The sequence below is a fragment of the Aotus nancymaae genome, unplaced genomic scaffold (assembly GCF_030222135.1).
Source record: "Aotus nancymaae isolate 86718 unplaced genomic scaffold, 86718_ANA_hifiasm-v0.15.2.pri h1tg000067l, whole genome shotgun sequence".
NCBI lineage: Eukaryota > Metazoa > Chordata > Mammalia > Primates > Aotidae > Aotus > Aotus nancymaae.
The window spans coordinates 944,915-965,247 of record NW_026988482.1 but is presented as its reverse complement, the minus strand read 5'-3'; the positions used below and the strand labels follow the sequence as shown (position 1 = coordinate 965,247).

At 43.3% G+C, this 20,333-nt stretch overlaps 1 protein-coding gene and 1 pseudogene across 2 annotated transcripts in view; one reads left to right on the top strand and one right to left on the bottom strand.

Moving 5' to 3' along the window:
* GNB4 (G protein subunit beta 4) overlaps positions 1 to 20,333 on the top strand; it is a 118,814-nt gene that overhangs the window by 23,631 nt on the left and 74,850 nt on the right. The gene's annotated exons all lie outside the window — the stretch shown is intronic.
* Positions 7,552 to 9,393, bottom strand: LOC105730814 (phosphoribosyl pyrophosphate synthase-associated protein 1-like; annotated as a pseudogene).

Here is a 20,333-nt window from a genome sequence, read left to right as displayed (position 1 = left end):
CTTGCAGTTTAACTTCTCCCTCTCACCTTCCTGCTTTCACTCTTGCTTTCAGAGCTTTGGTGTCTAAGATACATCTTGTCCCCTAAATGCTATCCAGTGTCTGCTTCCTGAGAACTAAACCTGTAGCATGTAACATTGTATACACATATGCTTGTCACATTTTCTTCTCCTTTCATCCATCAGCCAACACTCAGATTGTTTCCACAAGTTAGCCATCGTGAATAAAGCTGCAGTCACCCCGGTCAGCGCGTACATCTTTGGGATACTGATTCCATTTCCTGTGGATATAGTCCCAGAAGTGGGATTGCTGGATCATAAGGTAGTTCTCTTTTTAATTTGTGGGAAACCTTCATACTGTCTTTCATAATGGCTGTGCCAATTTACAATCCCATCAACAGCATATGAGATTCTCTTTTATCCACATCTTTGCCAACATTTTTTTTTTACTTTTTGGTAATAGCAGTATTACTGAGTGGAAGACAGGGGTGAGATGATACCTTATTGTGGTTTTGCTTTGCATTTTCCTGATGATTCGTGATGTCGAGAATCTTTTTACCTATCTGTTGGCCAATTGTATGTTTTCTTTGGGAAAATGTCCGTTCAGGTCCTGTGCTCATTTTTTAATCGTTTTTTTTATACTACCGAGTTGTATGTTCAGTAATTGCTCTGGCTGGGGCTTTCAGAACTATGTATGGTTCCTTACGTATTTTGAATGTTAGCTCCCTATTAGATACATGGTTTGCACACTTTTCTCCCTTCCCTTAAGTTGCCTTTTCATTTGTTCATTGTTGCTTCTGCTGTGCAGAAACTTCCTGGTGTGACACAGTTTCATCAGTTTATTCTCGTTTTTGTCACCCACGCTTCTGGTGTCACATTCAGGAAATCATTGTCAAGACCAATGTCAAGAAGCTTTTCTTTGATGTTTTCATGTAGGATTTTTATGATTTCAAGTCTTATGATTAAGTTTTTAATCCATTTTGAATGCATTTTCTGTATGATATAAGGGCCTGATTTCCTTCTTTTCATGTAGATATCTAGTTTTTCCAATATCGTTTACTGAAGATTCTATCCCTTCTCCATTACATATTCCTGGTGCCTTTAGACAAAGACTAGTTGACTATGTAAGAATGAGTTTATTTCTGGACTCTCTATTGCTTTCCCTTGGTTAATGTGTCTGTTTTTTATACCAGTGCCGTAATGTTTTGATTACTATAGCCTTGTACTATAATTTAAAATCAGTTGGTGCGATGCCCTCACTTTTGTTCTTCTTTCTCAAGATTGCTTTGACTACTCAATGTCTTTTGTAGTTCCATACAAATCTTAGGATAGTTTCTTCTATTTCTGTGAAAAGAATGCCATTGAATTTTGCTAGGGCTTGCATTGAATGTGTAGGTCACTTTGGGTTAGTATGAACATTTTAACAATATCAATTCTTCCAGTCCACGAACACAAGATATCTTTCCATTTATTTGAATATTCTTGAGTTCTACATCAGTGTTTTATTGTTATCAGGATTCAGATCTTTCACTTCCTTGGTTAAATTTATGCCTCGGTATTTTACTATTTTTTATGCTACTAGAAATAGGATTATTTTCCTAATTTCTTTTTTTGAAAAGTTCATTATTAGTGTGTAAAAACGCAACTGATTTTTGTATGTTGATTTTGTGTCCTTCAATAAATTTGTTTAGCAGTTCTGAAGTCTTTAGTTTTCTGTATGTGAGGTCATGTCATATGCAAACAGAGACAGTTTTACTTTTTTTCCTGATGGGATGCTTTTTATTTATTTTTCTTGCCTAATTGCTCTGGCTAGGACTTCCAGAACTTTGTTGAATAGAAGTTGAGAGGGCTCATCCTTGTCTAATTCCTGATTTTAAAGGAAAAACTGTTGGTTCTTCATTATTGAGTATGATGTTCACTGTGGCTCTGCCATAGATGGCTTTTGTTATGTTGAAGGATATTCCTTCTAAACCAATTGTTGAGAATTTTTATCATGAAAGAATGTTGAGTTTTGTCAAATTTTCTTCCTGCATCTTTCAAGATAATCTATGATTTCTGTCTTTCATTCTGTTAATATGGGTTATTGTGTATTTTAACCATCCTTGTATCCCTAGGAAAATTCCACTTGATAATGGTATGATCCTTTTAATATCCTGCCTGTGTTAATCTGTTTGCATTACTATAAAGGAATACCTGAGACTGGTATTAATTTATCAAGAAAAGATGTTTATTTTGACTCACAGTCCTGAAGGCTGTACAGGAACCATGGTGCCAGCATCTGCTCCTGGTGAGGGCCTCAGGAAATTTCCAACCATGGTGGAAAATGAAAAGGGAACAGGCATGTCACATTATAAAAGAGGGACAAGGCCGGGCGTGGTGGCTCAAGCCTGTAATCCCAGCACTTTGGGAGGCCGAGGCGGGTGGATCACAAGGTCAAGAGATCGAGACCATCCTGGTCAACATGGTGAAACCCCGTCTCTACTAAAAATACAGAAAATTAGCTGGGCACGGTGGTGGATGCCTGTAATCCCAGCTACTCAGGAGGCTGAGGCAGGAGAATTGCCTGAACCCAGAGGCGGAGGTTGCGGTGAGCCGAGATCGCACCATTGCACTCCAGCCTGGGTAACAAGAGTGAAACTCCGTCTCAAAAAAAAAAAAAAAAAAAAGCGGGACAAAGAAAACAAGAGAGGAGGCACCGGACTCCCTTAACCAGCTCTCACGTGAACTACCAGAGCAAGAACCCACTCGTCACCCTGGGGATGGCACCAACCCATTCGTGAGGCCTCTGCCGCCAGGACCCAAACACTTTCCACTAGGCCCCACCTCCAACAGTGGGGATCACATTTCAACACTGAATTTTGAGGGGACACACATCCAAACCGCCTGAATTTGATTTGTTACTAGAGGGTTTTTGTTCACTAGGTGTATTGGCCTATAGTGTTCTTTTCTTGTAGTGTCCTTCTCTGGCTTTGGTATCAGGGTAATGCTGGCCTCATGAAATGAATTTGGAAGTACTTTCTCTTCTTCAATTTTTGGGAAGAGTTTGGTATTAATTTTTCTTTAAATATTTTGTAGAAGTCACCAATGAAGTCATCAGGTTCTGGGCTTTTCTTTGTTGAGAGAGAGTTTTTTTGTTTTTGTATTTTGAGACAGTCTTCCTCTGTCACCCAGGCTGGAGTGCAGTGGCACAATCTCAGCTCACTGCAACATCCACCTCCCGGGTTCAGGTGATTCTCCTGCCTCAACCTTCCTAGTAGCTGGGATTACAGGTGCCTGCCACCACACCCAGCTAATTTTTGTATTTTTAGTAGCAACTGTGCCTGGCAGAGAGATTTTTGATTACTGATTTATTCTTACTCTTTACTGATCCTTCATATTTTCTATTTCTCTGTGATTCAGCCTTCATAGGTTGTGTGTTTCTAGGAGCACATCCATTTCTTCTAGGTTTCCATTTAGCTGATACGTAGCTGTTCACAGCAGTCTCGGCATCCTTCGCTTTTCTGTGGTGTCCGTTGTGATGTCTCTTTTGTTTCTGATTTTATTGGAGTCTTTTCTAATTTTTTAAAATTTAGTCTAGCTAAATGTTTGTCAATTTTGTTTATCTTTTCCAAAAACCAACTCTTAATTTTGTTGATCTTTTCTATTGCTTTTTGTCTTTATTTCATTTATTTCTGCTCTGATATCTATTATTTCTTTTTTCTTTTCTTTCCTTTCCTTATCATTATTATTATTATTATTTTTGAGATAAAGTTTCACTATATTGCCCAGGCTGGTCTTGATGTCTTGGGCTCAAGCAATCCTCCCTCCCACTTCAGCCTCCCAAAGTGCTGGGATTACAGGCATGAGCCACTGGGCCTGATATGATCTTAATTGTTTCTTTCCTTTTGCTAACTTTGGGATTAATTTGTTCTTTTTCTAGTTGCTTGAGTTGTAAAATGAGGTTATTTATTTTAGATTATATTTTGTTTTTTTGAGGGGGTGCTCGGGTTTTTTAAGACAGGGTCTTACTCTGTCACTGACGGCTGAAGTGCAGTAGCATGATCATAGCTCACTGCAACCTTGAACTCCTGGGCTCAAATGATATTCCTGCCTCAGCCTCCCCAGTAGCTAGGTCTGTGCACCACCATGGCTGGCTAATTTTTACATTTTTGTGGAGACAGTATCTCACTGTGGTGCCCAGTCTGGTTAGGTCTTTTGTTGTTGTTGTCATTGTAGGTGTTTATTGCTATAAACTTCCCTCTTAGAGCTGTTTTCACTACATCCTGTAAGTTTCTGTTGTTTCCAATTTTGTCTTAAGATTTTTTTTGATTTTCCTTTTGATTTTCTCTTTGACCCGCTGGTTGTTCATGAGTGTTTGTTTAATTTTTACACATTTGTGAGTTCTCCAGTTTTTCTCCTATCATTGATTTTTATTTTTATACCATTGTGATTGGAAATGATACTTGATATAACTTTAATCTTCTTAAGTTTGTTAAGATTAATTTTGTGGCCCAACATACTATCTATCCTGGAGAATCTGCCATGTGAACTTGAAAGGAATATATACTCCATTGCTGTGTGATGGAATGTTCTGCATGTGTCTATTAGGTTCTTCTAGTCTAATGTGTAGAACAAGTCTAATGTTTCCTTATATTTTTATCCTATAATAGAATGATTGTTGAAAGTGTAATGTTAAAGACCCCTCCTATTCTTGTGTTGCCGTTTATGTCTTTCTCAGTTCTTTAACATTTGCTTTATAAATTGATATATATAAATTGCTTTATATATATCAATATATATGTTGAGTGCATATATATTTACAGTTGCTATATCCTTTTGATTAGTTGACTTCTTTATCATTATGTAAATGCCTTCTTTGTCTCCTGTTACACTGTTGACTTTATCGTCTCATGTAAGTATAGCTACGCCTGCTCTCTTTTGGTTTCCACTTTCATGAAATATCTTTTCCATTCTTTCATTTTCAGCCTATGTGTTCTTAAAGCTGAAGCGAGTTTCCTGTAGGCAGCATATAGTTGCGTCTTATTTTTAATCAATTTTGCCTCTTCACGTCTTCTGATTAGATAATTTAATCCATTTACATTTAAAATAATTGTTGATGAGTAAGTGCATACTATTGCCACCTTGCTTGTTGTCTTCTGACTGTTGTCTTCTGACTCTTTCTATTTTGTTTCTTCCTCTTTTGCTGTTTTCTTCTGTGATTTGATTGGTTGCGTTTTTGGTTCGGCTTGGTTTGGTTTTTGTAGTGGTGTGCTCTGATTTCATTCTCTTTATGTCTTAGGTATCTGCTATAGGCCTTTGCTTCGTCATTGCCGTAAGGCTTACAGATAACACAGTTATAACAGTCTATTTTCAGTTAATACAAACTTAACTTCAATTACACACAAAAACTACTCTTTACTTCCCCATTTTATGTTTCTGATGTTATAATTTACTTTTTTCATATTGTGAATCTGTTAAAAGATATTATAGACATTGTTATTTCTAAACCCTTTTGTCTCTGTATTACAGATACAGATCATTGATATACCACCATTACAGTTTTACAGTATTCCGAATTTCTTATAGAAGAACCTCTGTGAGGCAGGTCTCGTGGTGATGAACTCCCTCAGGTTTTGCTTTTTCAAAAAGCCTTTATCTCACCTTCATTTCTGAAGAGCAGTTTGGCTAGATAAGTATTCTTAGATGAAATTTTATCTTTTAACACTTCAAACATATCATTCCAATTTCCTGGCCTGCAAGGTTTCTGCTGAGAAATCCACTGATAGCGCTATGTGGGTTCCTCTGCACTTAAAGAGCCACTTTTCTCTTGCAATTTCTAAAATTTTCTCTCTCCCTCCTTCCTTCCTTCCTTCCCTCCCTCCCTCCTCCCTCTTCCTTCCTTCCTTCCTTTCTTTCTCTCTCTTTCTCTCTTTCTTTCCTTCCTTTTTTTTTGGAGATGGGGGTCTCACTCTGTCACCCAAGTTGGAGTACAGTGGCGTGATCTTGGCTCACTGCAACCTCTGCCTCCCAGGCTCAAGCAATCGTCCCACCTAAGCCTCCCAAGTAGGTAGGACCGCAGGTGTGTGCCACTATGCCCAGCTAATCTTTTGTATTTTTGGTAGAGATGAGGTTTTTCCATGTTGCCTAGGCTGTTCTTGAACTCCTGAGCTCAGGCAATCTGCCCACCTTGGCCTCTATTCTTTCCTCTGAGAGTCTCGCTGTCTTGCCCATGCTGGTCTCCAGCTCCTGAGCTCAAGTGATCCTCCTGCCTCAGCCTCCCACATAGCTATTACACATACTATCATGCCCAGCTAGCTTTCAACTTTTTTTTTTGTTTGCTTTCAGCTTTTGACAATTTGATTTGTGTGTCTTGGTGAAGTTCTTTTCGAGTTATACTTGAATGAGAACCTTTGAGCTTCATGGTTGTGGATATCTATATCTCGCTAAAGATTTGAGAATTTTTCAGAATTTTCCTTCCTTCCTTCCTTCTTTCCTCCCTTCCTTTCTTCCCCCCTTCCTCCCTTCCTTCCTCTCTCTCTCTCTTTCTTTTATTCATTTGTTCATTTGTTTCTTTTCTTCTCTGTTTTTTTCAGATGGAGTCTTGTTATGTTGCCCAGGGTGATCTGAGCCTCCTGGCCTCAAGCAGTCCTCCCACCCCAGCCTCCTGAGCAGCTGGGATTACAGGCATGTGCCACACACAGCTGGTGATTCTTCCTCCCTTTATCTCTTCTCTTTCTTTCTCTCTTTCTTTCCTTTCTTCCCTCCCTCCCTCCTTCCTTCCTTCCTTCCTTCCTATTGCCTTCTTTCTTCTTCAGCTAAGACAGTAAAGTAAGTGATTTACTGTATGCTTGTTACACTTGGCCACAAGTGAACACAGAAATGGTTCAGAATGCCACAGGTCCAGGGCAAAGAACAAATATGGACTGTTTTGGTTATGAGCTAGGTGGATCTCAGAGGTGGTCTCAGTGATCAGATGGCAACGGAAGTTCTAGATCCATTGAGACAAGCTCTGGACGGTAGCATGCAGTCCCATAACTTGTACTAGCATCCCCATTCTCTGGCATCCATGTTTCTGTTCCTGTGGCCTCCACGGGTGCACAAGCTAGGGGATTCCTTGGACCTCTGACTCATCTTTCTTGTTTTGTGCTTCAGCCTGTGCATGAACTTATTCCTCCATTTGGTTTTCACGGCATGGAAGTTTCCAAGATGATAGTGCTAAGGCTGGGACTGGTGATTATTTCTTTAAATCAGCTTTTCCTCCTTTCCTTTGCCTTCTCATTCTGGGACTCCTATAATTCATATATTCTTTTGCTTAATGGAGTCCCGTAAGTCCTAAAGACTTCCTTCACTTTTTTCGTCCTTTTTTCTTCTGAGACTGGGTAATTTCAAGAGACCTGTCCTTGATTGAGTTCATAGATTCTTTCTTCTGTTCGATCGAGTGTGCTGTTGCATTTTATTTTCTTGCCTTTAACTCCTCTTTAATAATATTTTCAGATTCTTTTCAGGAAAGTGGCTAAAACTTTTGTTTAAGGAACAGGGCTGATGACAGCAGACATTTAAGGCCATAGTATCATATTATCCATTAGCTCTGTCTTCTTCCTGTCTTAATGCCTCCTGCCCATCAATCTGACCGAGAGCGTATCTAACGCCAGGCTGTTTCCAGTCCGCCCTTGCAGGACACACTGTGTATGTCACGCATGGCACTGCGTTTTGCATGTCTTCCTCAGGAGTTCCAGGGTCGAGGCCCTCGTGAAAGCTAGTCATCACAGTGATGTATCGGAAAAGGTAGGCCATGGACTGTCTGTTGTGGATCCTCCGAGTTGCTTCAGAAAGAATCAAACTGATATCCACTGTCTTTACTGTGGGACACTGCAGCTTCTGTACCTCATGAGGGATGATATTAGTCACCAACACCTCATCTCTGGAGGACTCCTCCGCCAGGCGGGGGCCTCTGCAGAAAGGATGTCATGGGTGGCCATGACATAGATCTTGTTGGCGCCTCTCTGTGAGGATCTCCGTGGCGCAACAGAACTCTCCACATCGTCAATAATGTCATCCACGATGATTGCGGTGCGGCCTCCAACAGCTCCAACAGTCATCAGCGGCTTCTCTTTAGCCGTCATCAGCGGCAACCCCGGGCCCGGGTGCACAGTAGCGCTTTTGACCGTGGGTGGAGGGTGGGGGGGGCGTGGCGACCATCGTCCATGTCCAGCTCCGGCACTGGGCTTCCCCACGGATGACGGCCAAGCCCAGACACCGTCTCCCAGCACAGGACTGGGCCCTCTTTGCAGCTTCAGGAGACTTAGCTGCAATGACTGCATTTCTGTGGTTTGGAATTTCTTCCTGGATACACTGAAGCGGGAAAGGTGAGGCTCTGAGGTTGTCCACGGGAAAGCTGAGAAAGCCTTGTACTTCCTTTTGATGGGGACCCACAGTGATGATGCGAGTTAAAGCTGCTTTCACAGCGTGGACGCTGGGAGCCTGCATGCAGTGCAACCCTCTTCCTCACGTTGCTCTGCTGGCTGTAGGGGAGGCGGGGATGACCCCGGTGAGATTCCTGGCGCGGGAGGGATGACCCCGGTGAGATTCCTGGCGCGGGAGGGATGACCCCGGTGAGATTCCTGGCGCGGGAGGGATGACCCCGGTGAGATTCCTGGCGCGGGAGGGATGACCCCGGTGAGATTCCTGGCACGGGAGGGATGACCCCGGTGAGATTCCTGGTGCAGGGGAGGCAGGGATGACCCCGGTGAGATTCCTGGCGCAGGAGGGATGACCCCGGTGAGATTCCTGGCGCAGGAGGGATGACCCCGGTGAGATTCCTGGCGCAGGAGTCTTCAGTGCAGAAGCCGTGGCCGGCGCCTCCGTCACAGCTGTGTTCACACCTCTGGGTATTGTCTGTGTAGTCAAAGTATCTTGGCCACGAACAGGTTCTTTCAATCCAACTCTTGTTTCTCCATTGGCGCTCGGAGATGCGCGTGGCGGCTCCGTGGAGACTCGGTCGCGGCTGCCAGCAGCGTTCACGGCCCGGGGGGAGCGGGGGCAGCAGCGGCAGCTTCTGGGGCATCGTCCGGCCCCGCGCGGGGCTGCACCCGGAGCGTTTCTGACCCCGAGACCCGCAATCGGGTGGGGAAGGCCTGAGAAACTCGGGGCGGCGGGAGAGCTCCGAGGTCCGCGCCCCACGTGCCCCACGCGTGCCCCAGAGGCGAGGGCTTTATTGCATCTTTTATTTCAGTCATTGTGTTCCTCAGTTCTAGGATTTCTGTTTGGTTCTTTTTGCCTAGTTGTCTGTCTGTGTTCTCTTATATCTTGTTGAGCTTCCTTAAAAACAATTAACCTGAATTCCTTTATAGGCACTTTGTAGATCTTCATTTCTCTGGAGTTGGTTCCTAGAAAATTTTTGGGTTCCTTTGGTGGCATCGTGTTCCCTGGCCTTTTCGTGTTATTGATGTGTGCACATGGAGGGAGCCGTCACTTTTCCGAGGCTCTGCAGACTGTTTTCAGTGGAAAGAGTCTTTTAACTGTGGGTGAGTGTGCGAGCATCAGCCAGATGAGATGTGGCAGCTATCGTTCTGGGGAGGACACGGTGGCATAGTCTCCCCGCAGCTCCATAAGCTGAAGCCTGTATTGGCAAAGACAGAGTTCTCAGGAGCCTAGGCCGCAGGTGTCTGCAGTGGTAATGAGGGCTGCTAGGGTTTTCCTGCTCTCCTTTTTCCCACAAAGGGAAAAGAGAAATCTCTCAGACGATATCACTCTTGGTGCCTCAAGCCTCTGGAAGATGGAGCCCAGGTGAAATATTCTCTCACTCTTCTATTTTGTGCTTCCCGTGGTTTCCACTACTTCTTCACTGCACTCAGAGTGCTCCTGGAACGATTTGAATTGGTGCGTAGTTGTTTGTTATTTTCGCTGTTTCCATGGGGGGGACAGGCATTGAAACCTTCTAGTCCTTTATCTTGATGGTGCCACTTCAGATCTCCTAGATATTAGATTGATAAACATGATTCACAATTTCCCTTAAAATTAGGAAAGGTGGGCCGGGCGCGGTGGCTCAAGCCTGTAATCCCAGCACTTTGGGAGGCCGAGGCGGGCGGATCACGAGGTCAAGAGATCGAGACCATCCTGGTCAACATGGTGAAACCCCGTCTCTACTAATACAAAAAATTAGCTGGGCATGGTGGCGCGTGCCTGTAATCCCAGCTACTCAGGAGGCTGAGGCAGGAGAATTGCCTGAACCCAGGAGGTGGAGGGTGCAGTGAGCCAAGATCGCGCCATTGCACTCCAGCCTGGGTAATGAGCGAAACTCCGTCTCAAAAAAAAAAAAAAAAAAAAAAAAAAAATTAGGAAAGGTGATGTAACCAATTCCTGCCCAATAATATGTCAGCAGCTGCTTCAGAGAAGTTTCCTTTACAAAAACAGCTTAGTAAAATCTTTGCCCCTTCCTGTCCCTTCCTTCCTGCTGCTTGAAACATGTCTGGGATGGCTACAAGTCCATGTTGGACCAGGAAGACGACAGACATGACTTAGAAATGGAGGAGGAGAAAGCCGCAGTCAGCTTGGCGTCCAGACAATGGTACAGCCTCTGTACCAGCTCCGGAATCCTTCCACGTGGACTTTTACAAGAAAGAAAAACAACTGTCACTACTTTTCATGTCCCCATCATTCCTGGGACAGCCTAATGCTAAATAATCGTGTACCCTAAGCCTTCTCTACCCCAGGCTCAACCACTTCCTGCTTCTGACTCTTCTGCTCTTTGTCATGATTCTATCATAACTCCTTCCATAATGCATTGTCATGATTTATGCACCTCACACGTAGGCACATAACTTGACTGACTGTTGAAATCTGTGAATAGATTTCAGCCTGTTCATTTGAACCTTTATTCTTTTATGCATTCCCGTAATCTAAAAATTTTTTAAATTCTTCTAATTAGAGTGCAAGCTCTTCAAGCACAGGAAACTTTTCTCATTCATCTTCGTAAAATTTCCGTTTGGTTCTTTCTTATGTTTATTTCTATGCTGAGAATTTCTGCCTTACTGTTTGTTTCAAGAGTGTTCACCTCGCTTCTTAGAGAATTTGTATGATAGCTACTTCAAACACTGTCAGATAATCGTGCGTGCTATTCTGTTGTTGGCATCTATTGATTGCTTTTTTAATGTGAGTTGAGATTGTAATTTCTCTTCCAATGCTGTTATTTTGGGTTGTGCCTAGACATTCTGAATATCATGAGGCTCTGAGCCTGTGCTGGTTAATTTTAGGTGTCAGTTTAGTTTAAGGAATATCTAGAGACGTGATGAAGCATTATTTTTGGGTGTGCCTGTGAGGGTGTTTCCAAAGGAGATTGGCATGTGCATCTGAAGGACTCCGTGGGGAAGATCCACCCTCAAAGTAGGTAGGCACCATGCAACTGGCCAGGGGCTTAGCTAGAACAAGAGCAAAGGGAGGGTAAGTCGGTCTCTCTCTCTCAGAACTGGGATACACTCTTTTTCTCTTTGGACATCAGAAATCCAGGGTTTTTTTGGCCTTTGGACAACAGGAGTTATACCAGTAGCCCTCCAGGTTCTCAAGATTTTAGATTTATACCAAGTCATGCTACTGCCATTCCAGGGTCCCCAGCTTGCAGACGGCCTGTTATGGGATTTCTCGGTCTCTATAATCACATAAACCAATCCTCCTAATGAATCCCCTCTCATACATCTCTATATCTGTCTGTCTATCTATCTGTTTATCTGTCTATCTATCTATCTACCTACCTACCTACCTGTCTATTTTCTATTGCTTCTATCTCTCTGAAGAATCCTAACTAATGCAGGGCCTTTCTGAAATTCTATGAAGGATGCTGATATTTTTGTTTGAACACACAGTTAACCTGGCTGCATGTTTTGACTGTTCTGAGTTTGGCACTGTCTCGAGTTCAAGTTAGGGAGTATTGGAGGGAAAAAATACGAGAGCCATTGCCAGTTCAAAGGACTTCAAATTCTAGCCTTCTCCAGTACATCTGCTATCTTTATTTCTCAGAGTCTGAAAATAGCTGTTCCATGCATTCTGTCTAGGTTTTATAGCTGCACTCAGTGGGCGAAACAGAGTGAAATGTGCTTACTCTTACTCCATCTTACTCTGAACTAAAACTTACTAAGTCATTTAAAAAAATATATGTCCTCAATTTCTGTAGAGGTTAACAAGAAGAAATGACAATACAAATAATGATTCTGAGTTTCTAGTAAAGTCCTTAAGATGTGTCTTGATACATTATAGGGTTTAAAGTGCTGTATGCAAAGCAGTTGGGAAATGTGGAAAAAGCATAAGCCTTGGAATTAGTCCTAGCTATATTTCATAGAAATGGAAAATACATTAAACTGATATTCTCTGAGAGGATTAACTCATATCAGTTATGTCAGTTCTCTAGCATACATAAGGTAGAAAATAAATGTTAATTTCATTTCCTTTTAGAATTTAGTATCAGGAAAAGATTGTCTGCAGAAATGGCATACTTCTTTTAATCTTTTTTTAAAAATTAAACAAAACCTTTTTTTTAGAGATAGGGTCTCACTCTGTCACCCAGGCCAGAGTAGAGTGGCAGCATCTTCGCTCACTGTAGCCTCAAACTCCTGGGTCAAGTGACCCATCTCAGCCTCCTGAGCCGCTGAGACTACAGACATGCACCACCATGCTCAGCTAATTGCTTATTTTTATTTTTGTAGAGACAGGGTCTTGTTATGTTGCCCAGGCTGGTGTTGAACTCCCAGCCTTAAGCAGTCCTCCTCCTCAGCCTCCCAAAGTGCTAGGACCATTGCATTGATGTCATAGTAAGAATTATGCAACTTGTATTTCTTTGTATGCTTTAGCTGACTGGAGGCTCAGAGATAAGCGTAATGAGAAACCAGTATGTTCACTTGTGGAATTGATATATTTCATTCTATTCTACGGAGCATTTTATTTTCCATTTTTTATTTCAATAACCAAATTGTATAATGTGAATTTTATGGTAAAATACGTTAAACTTTTTGAATGTTAGCTATAGCATAGCCATTAAAAAACTATGTCTTTTAATTGATACGGAATTTATAAATGTTTTATGTTCCTGAACTGAAAATTCACAATGATTTTCTGATAAAATAAATAATTTCAAATTAAAATAGAGATAGTTATCTTATTTTATTTTGTTTGTTTGTTTTTTGTTTTCTTGATACAGGGTCTTACTTTGTCACCCAGGCTGGAGTGCAGTGGTGCCATCTTGGCTCACTGCAGCCTCAACCTCCCAGGTTCAAACGATCCTCCTGCCTCAGTCCCCCAAGTAGCTGGGACTACAGGCATGCACCACCACGCCTGGCAACTTTTTTGTATTTGTGGTAGAGATGGGGTTTCACCTTGTTTCCCAGGCTGGTCTTGAACTCCTGAGCTGGAGCAATCTGCCCCTCAGCCTCCCAAAGTGCTAAGATTACAGGCCTGAACCACCATGCGTGGCCAAGATAGTTATTTTAGAGTTATGAACACTTGGTCACAAAATAATCACCTCTTATAACTAAAATTTATACTTTATAATTAGAGCATTTTAGATTTCAAATCTAGCATTGGTCCTATTGTCAATTTCAAAATCACACAATTTATAGATTTTAAAAGGCGAGCTTTTTTTTTTTTCGAGACAGAGTCTCACTCTGTCACCCAGGCTGGAGTGCAATGGTGCCATCTCGGTTCACTGCAACCTCCGCCTCCTGGGTTCAAGCGATTCTCCTGCCTCAGCCTCCTGAGTAGCTGGGATTGCAGGTGTGTGCCACCACGCCTAGCTAACTTTTGTATTTTTAGTAGAGACAGGGTTTCACCATGTTGGTCAGGCTGGTCTTGGTCTCCTGACCTTGTGATCTGCCTGCCTCGGCCTCCCAAAGTGCTGGGATTACAGCGTGTGCACTGCTCCTGGTTTTAAAAGGTAAGCTTTATGTCTTAAGAAAGGGATCACAACCTGCAGGCAGGAAGTGTAGCCTCTGGTTGAAGCTGGAAGCAGGTACTTCCAAGGAGGAGGGATTAGAATAGGAATTTATGCTAAAAGAGTTGGCTAAACATACATATTCAACAGGTTACAGGAGGAGTTATGAATATTCATGAAGGGGGTCCTAACACACGCATACTGAAAAAACACAGACGTTACTTGCATCCAGTATTCACTGTGGGGTGGAGACTTAGCATTAAATGCGTTAGAGTTAGGCCCTGTATGTCAACAGAGGAAGCAGGGACTCAAAGGCTCGCAAATATGCAGCCTCTGTCAACATATCAGAACCAGTCCCTGCTCAGTGGTCTCTTATGGGGAGAAAGCACGGAAATCAGTCTTGTGTCCAATCCAAGCTATAGTTATGGCTCTTGGAACAGGAGAGTCATTCAGTGTCTGTCAGTGGATGAGCTGAAAGTGGATTTTTTTTTTTTTGAGACCAGGTCTCACTCCATTGCCCAGGCTGGAACGCAGTGGCACGATCTCTACTCACTGCAACCTCCGCCTCCTGAGATCAAGCAATTCTCCCATTTCAGCCTCCTGAGTAGCTGGGACTACAGGCATGCACCACCACACCTGGGTAATGTTTGTATTTTTTGGTAGAGACAGGATTTCACCATGTTGGCCAGGCTGGTCTCGAACTCCTGACCTCAAATGATATGCCTGCCTCGGCCTCCCAAAGTGCTGGGATTACAAGCACAAGCCACCATGCCTGGCCAAGCTGCAAGTGTTTTAATATTGCTTATCTTGAGGCCAGTGCTTGTTTAGCTGCTGGAAAGAAAAAAACAGCAACCTCGTGGCAGTTAGAACCTAGTTTGTTTCTTACGTATAGGAGTGCGTGCCTAACCTTCGCTTGGCATGGCTTTAGGTCTTATCTGTAATTTGGTATCTTATTGCCACTGTTCTGTCAGCCTTACGATCTCTTAACATTAATGCCGGTCAGCTGTTGCTTCTAAACTGCAAAGTGAGGGGATCCGACCTGCCACGCGGTCACGGCTGGGAACTCAGTTTTCACGGTTTCTCTGGCATTCCCTTGGCGAAGAGAGGGTCTGTTTAGTCAGTTGGAGGATTAGGATTTTATTTTTAGTGCTCACCATATATGACCCATTTTAAAACATTTAATTTTTGGTGCTTATAACACTTGAAGATTTCTCTAACAAAATAAGATGATATGATAAGACTGTGGTTGTATAATCTTTCTTCCTCCAAATGTTACTAGCATATTCATTGCAGTTAACAGTATGCCTTTCTTTGTTAAACACTGGTAGGAACTGGCTTATTAAATATTCTATATTTTGCTTTCCAAGTCTAAAGACATTCATAGTAAGCACATTTCGCACTAAATGACTCTTATTTAAAATGAACTTGGTTAGATTTTGAAATAATGAAATGTCCCATGCTTTGGATGAAAGCTTTCTCTGTCTTCAATTTTCCTTAGAAGGGGCATTTTTAAATTGACGTGTTGTCTAATTGCGGGCCCAGTTTCTCCAGGTTTATGCCAGTATGTTTTTAAAAAGTCGATGATTATTTTGTGAGGCCCGACGTTTAAACAGTTTTGGTTTTATTTTTCTAATTTGCAGTCACAGGCTCACCATTCACAGGGTGAGACAACCTTCTAATTCTGATTTAAAGCTGTTTCTTACACCTTAGGTTTTCCCTAGTAATGCATCTCAGAGCATGCAGCAGTTTGCGTGTCTACTCAGCTTGCTGGATTTGGGGCAAAACTTTCGTTTTTAAAAATGGGCTAGCCAGTGTCAACCTCCTCAGATCCTCTCTTTGGGTCTCACTGTGCTGGCGCTTTGTCACACCAGTGAATCAAAGCTCGTCCTGTGTCACCAGGAGCTCCTCTTGAAACTGCTCTGGAACCCTCTGATGGCTCACTGGCGTACCGTAGGAGATGTCAGGGATACTCGTTTTCTTTTCATGTTTGTGTATTAGCCAAAAGATATACAAAGACTCTGCAACTTTAGGCACAGCTGAATGCTAATAGCTGGAAATTGGAAAAGCTGGGTTAAGAGTTCCTGAAATCAATGTCACGACAGTAAGCTGGAGAGCAATGTAAAATCAGCCATGTCCGCCTAAGAAGGGATTGATTAAGTAAATAAACACGATTATTTTTAAATTTTAACAGAAGAATGACTCGAAGAATATTTACAATTCCCGAAGGAAAGGCAAATAACAAAACATGCATCTTTTAATTTAATTTAATTTTTTGAGACGGAGTCTTGCTCTGTCGCCCAGGCTGGAGTGCAGTGGGGTGATCTCAGCTCACTGCAACCTCCACCTCCCAGGTTCAAGCGATTCTCCTGCCTCAGCCTTCTGAGTAGCTGGGATTACAGGGACCAACTACCGTGCCCGGCTAATTTTTGTATTTTTGGTAGAGACAGGGTTTCACTCTGTTGGCCAGGCTGGTCTTGAACTCCTGGCCTTAAGTGATCTGCCTGCCTCAGCCTCCCAAAGTGCTGGGATTACAGGCGTGAGCCACCGCGCCCTGCTCAGAACCTGTGTCCGAATCCATCTTCACTCTCAGCTTCCTTGTCCCTCCATTCACAATGGATTTTCAGTGTCCCAAGCCTAACCCTAAAATTAACACTTCACAGGTACATCTGTCTTCCACATGAAACTTCTCATGAACTCTTCCTTTCTCTCCCTCTACTTTCTTCAAATTTCAGTTTAAGCGTTCACCCCTGGGATTAGCTTAGACCTTGTTTGCTTTACGTGCTTCTGGTTTGACCCTAACGTCATAATGGAAGGGAAGCAGCCCAGGCGATTATCAGCTTCATTTCAGAGATGAGAAATAAAGCACAGAGTAATTAAATGACTTAGTCAAGATACACAGCTGGTGAGTGGCAGAACTGGATGAATCATCTTCTGATGCTACTACCGCAAGCCTTTGAGATTAGCCAAGTGGCTCTTATTACTAACAATCCCTCCTCAATGATGTCTTCTAAACTTCTCTAAGGGGATTGTAATGGTTTGAACACAGTTTTACATTGGGCTAGAGGAAAAACATACATCACAACTGCAACATTGAAATGTATGTTTTCCAAAGAGCAGGGATAGCAGAAAGGGATTTAAGAGCCAAAGAATAGCAGCTTAAACGTGGTTTTTAAAGTGGTGATGTTTAAAGTGCACGACACTGAGTTTTTGTTGGTTTTGAGATGGAGTCTCACTCTGTCACTCAGGCTGGAGTGCAGTGGCACATTCTTGGCTCACTACAACTTCTGCCTCTTGGGTTCAAGCCATTCTCCTGCCTCAGCCTCCTGAGTAGCTGGGACTACAGGTGCCTGTCACCATGCCTGGCTAATTTTGTATTTTTGGTAGAGACGGGATTTCAGCATGTTTGTCAGGCTGGTCTCGAACTCCTGAGCTCAAGTGAGCCACCCGCCTCAGTCTCCCAAAGTGCTGGGGTTACAGGCATGAGCCACTGCACCCAGCCGACGCTGAGTTTTATATATTGCAAGACAGTGCAATTCGGGGGTGAAGAGGAGAAAAATACACTCCACTGAGTACTGGGCAAAGTATCACCAGAGGAGCATATCCTGCTTTATGTTTCATAGCGTAAGGCATTTACATGTCAAGGCATTTTACAAAGCTAATTAAATATTGCCAGAAATGTTACCCAAATGGAAGTAAGCAAAAGAAATACTGGGTTGACCTATGGTACAGGGCTAGTCTTGGCTTTCTATTTACAGGCTATTTCATAATTCTGTAGGGGCAGAGACTAACTTGTAGTCACAGCTGAGTTCATTAATCAAGGTAGTTATGTTCTATAAAGTTGCCATGAACACTGAGTTAGCAAATACTGAAGCATTTCTTCTATGGCAAAAATAAGCCTCGAGATAGAAAACGTTTGCCAACTGATCAATACATAACCTTGTTTCGTGTGTGTTTCTGTTTAAAGATACTTATATCTAGATAGATAGATAGATTGCTATATATATTATGTATAGTTAATTAATTAACATTGGACTTATGACCAGCAGTACTGTAACTTATGCCTGAACAAATCTTATCGAACACACATTTTCTGTTCAAGGCACATCACAGACTTCTTGCTCTTAGGAACACTAAACAGCCCTTCAGCCCTAAGCTTGAGGGCCATTTGAAAACAGTGAAATCGCCAACAAAAGGCACAAAGATGCAAAAGCACGACACTATTTACGGATGGCAGAAACACGTTTGGTTACAGTACGAAAGCTGACGCATGGAGGTAGTGCCACCTCTTTCATGGCACTATTTACGGATGGCAGAAAGACGTTTGGTCACGGTACGAAAGCTGACGCATGGAGGTAGTGCCACCTCTTTCATGGCACTATTTACGGATGGCAGAAAGACGTTTGGTCATGGTACGAAAGCTGACGCATGGAGGTAGTGCCACCTCTTTCATGGCACTATTTACGGATGGCAGAAAGACGTTTGGTCACGGTACGAAAGCTGACGCATGGAGGTAGTGCCACCTCTTTCATGGCACTATTTACGGATGGCAGAAAGACGTTTGGTTACAGTACGAAAGCTGACGCATGGAGGTAGTGCCACCTCTTTCATGGCACTATTTACGGATGGCAGAAAGACGTTTGGTTACAGTACGAAAGCTGACGCATGGAGGTAGTGCCACCTCTTTCATGGCACTATTTACGGATGGCAGAAAGACGTTTGGTTACAGTACGAAAGCTGACGCATGGAGGTAGTGCCACCTCTTTCATGGCACTATTTACGGATGGCAGAAACACGTTTGGTTACAGTACGAAAGCTGACGCATGGAGGTAGTGCCACCTCTTTCATGGCACTATTTACGGATGGCAGAAAGACGTTTTGTCACGGTACGAAAGCTGACACATGGAGGTAGTGCCACCTCTTTCATGGCACTATTTACAGACGGCAGAAAGACGTTTGGTCACGGTACGAAAGCTGACGCATGGAGGTAGTGCCACCTCTTTCATGGCATATTTACGGATGGCAGAAAGACATTTGGTTACAGTACGAAAGCTGACGCATGGAGGTAGTGCCACCTCTTTCATGGCGCTATTTACAGACGGCAGAAAGACATTTGGTCACGGTACGAAAGCTGACGCATGGAGGTAGTGCCACCTCTTTCATGGCACCATTTACGGATGGCAGAAAGACGTTTGGTCACGGTACGAAAGCTGACGCATGGAGGTAGTGCCACCTCTTTCATGGCACTATTTACGGATGGCAGAAAGACGTTTGGTCATGGTACGAAAGCTGACGCATGGAGGTAGTGCCACCTCTTTCATGGCACTATTTACGGATGGCAGAAACACGTTTGGTTACAGTACGAAAGCTGACGCATGGAGGTAGTGCCACCTCTTTCATGGCACTATTTACGGATGGCAGAAAGACGTTTTGTCACGGTACGAAAGCTGACACATGGAGGTAGTGCCACCTCTTTCATGGCACTATTTACAGACGGCAGAAAGACGTTTGGTCACGGTACGAAAGCTGACGCATGGAGGTAGTGCCACCTCTTTCATGGCATATTTACGGATGGCAGAAAGACATTTGGTTACAGTACGAAAGCTGACGCATGGAGGTAGTGCCACCTCTTTCATGGCGCTATTTACAGACGGCAGAAAGACATTTGGTCACGGTACGAAAGCTGACGCATGGAGGTAGTGCCACCTCTTTCATGGCACCATTTACGGATGGCAGAAAGACGTTTGGTCACGGTACGAAAGCTGACACATGGAGGTAGTGCCACCTCTTTCATGGCACTATTTACGGATGGCAGAAAGACGTTTGGTCATGGTACGAAAGCTGACGCATGGAGGTAGTGCCACCTCTTTCATGGCACTATTTACGGATGGCAGAAAGACGTTTGGTCACGGTACGAAAGCTGACGCATGGAGGTAGTGCCACCTCTTTCATGGCACCATTTACGGATGGCAGAAAGACGTTTGGTCACGTTACGAAAGCTGACGCATGGAGGTAGTGCCACCTCTTTCATGGCACCATTTACGGATGGCAGAAAGACGTTTGGTCACGGTACGAAAGCTGACGCATGGAGGTAGTGCCACCTCTTTCATGGCACTATTTACGGATGGCAGAAAGACGTTTGGTCACGGTACGAAAGCTGACGCATGGAGGTAGTGCCACCTCTTTCATGGCGCTATTTACAGATGACAGAAAGACTTTTGGTCACGGTACGAAAGCTGACGCATGGAGGTAGTGCCACCTCTTTCATGGCACTATTTACGGATGGCAGAAAGACGTTTGGTCACGGTACGAAAGCTGACGCATGGAGGTAGTGCCACCTCTTTCATGGCGCTATTTACAGATGACAGAAAGACTTTTGGTCACGGTACGAAAGCTGACGCATGGAGGTAGTGCCACCTCTTTCATGGCGCTATTTACGGATGGC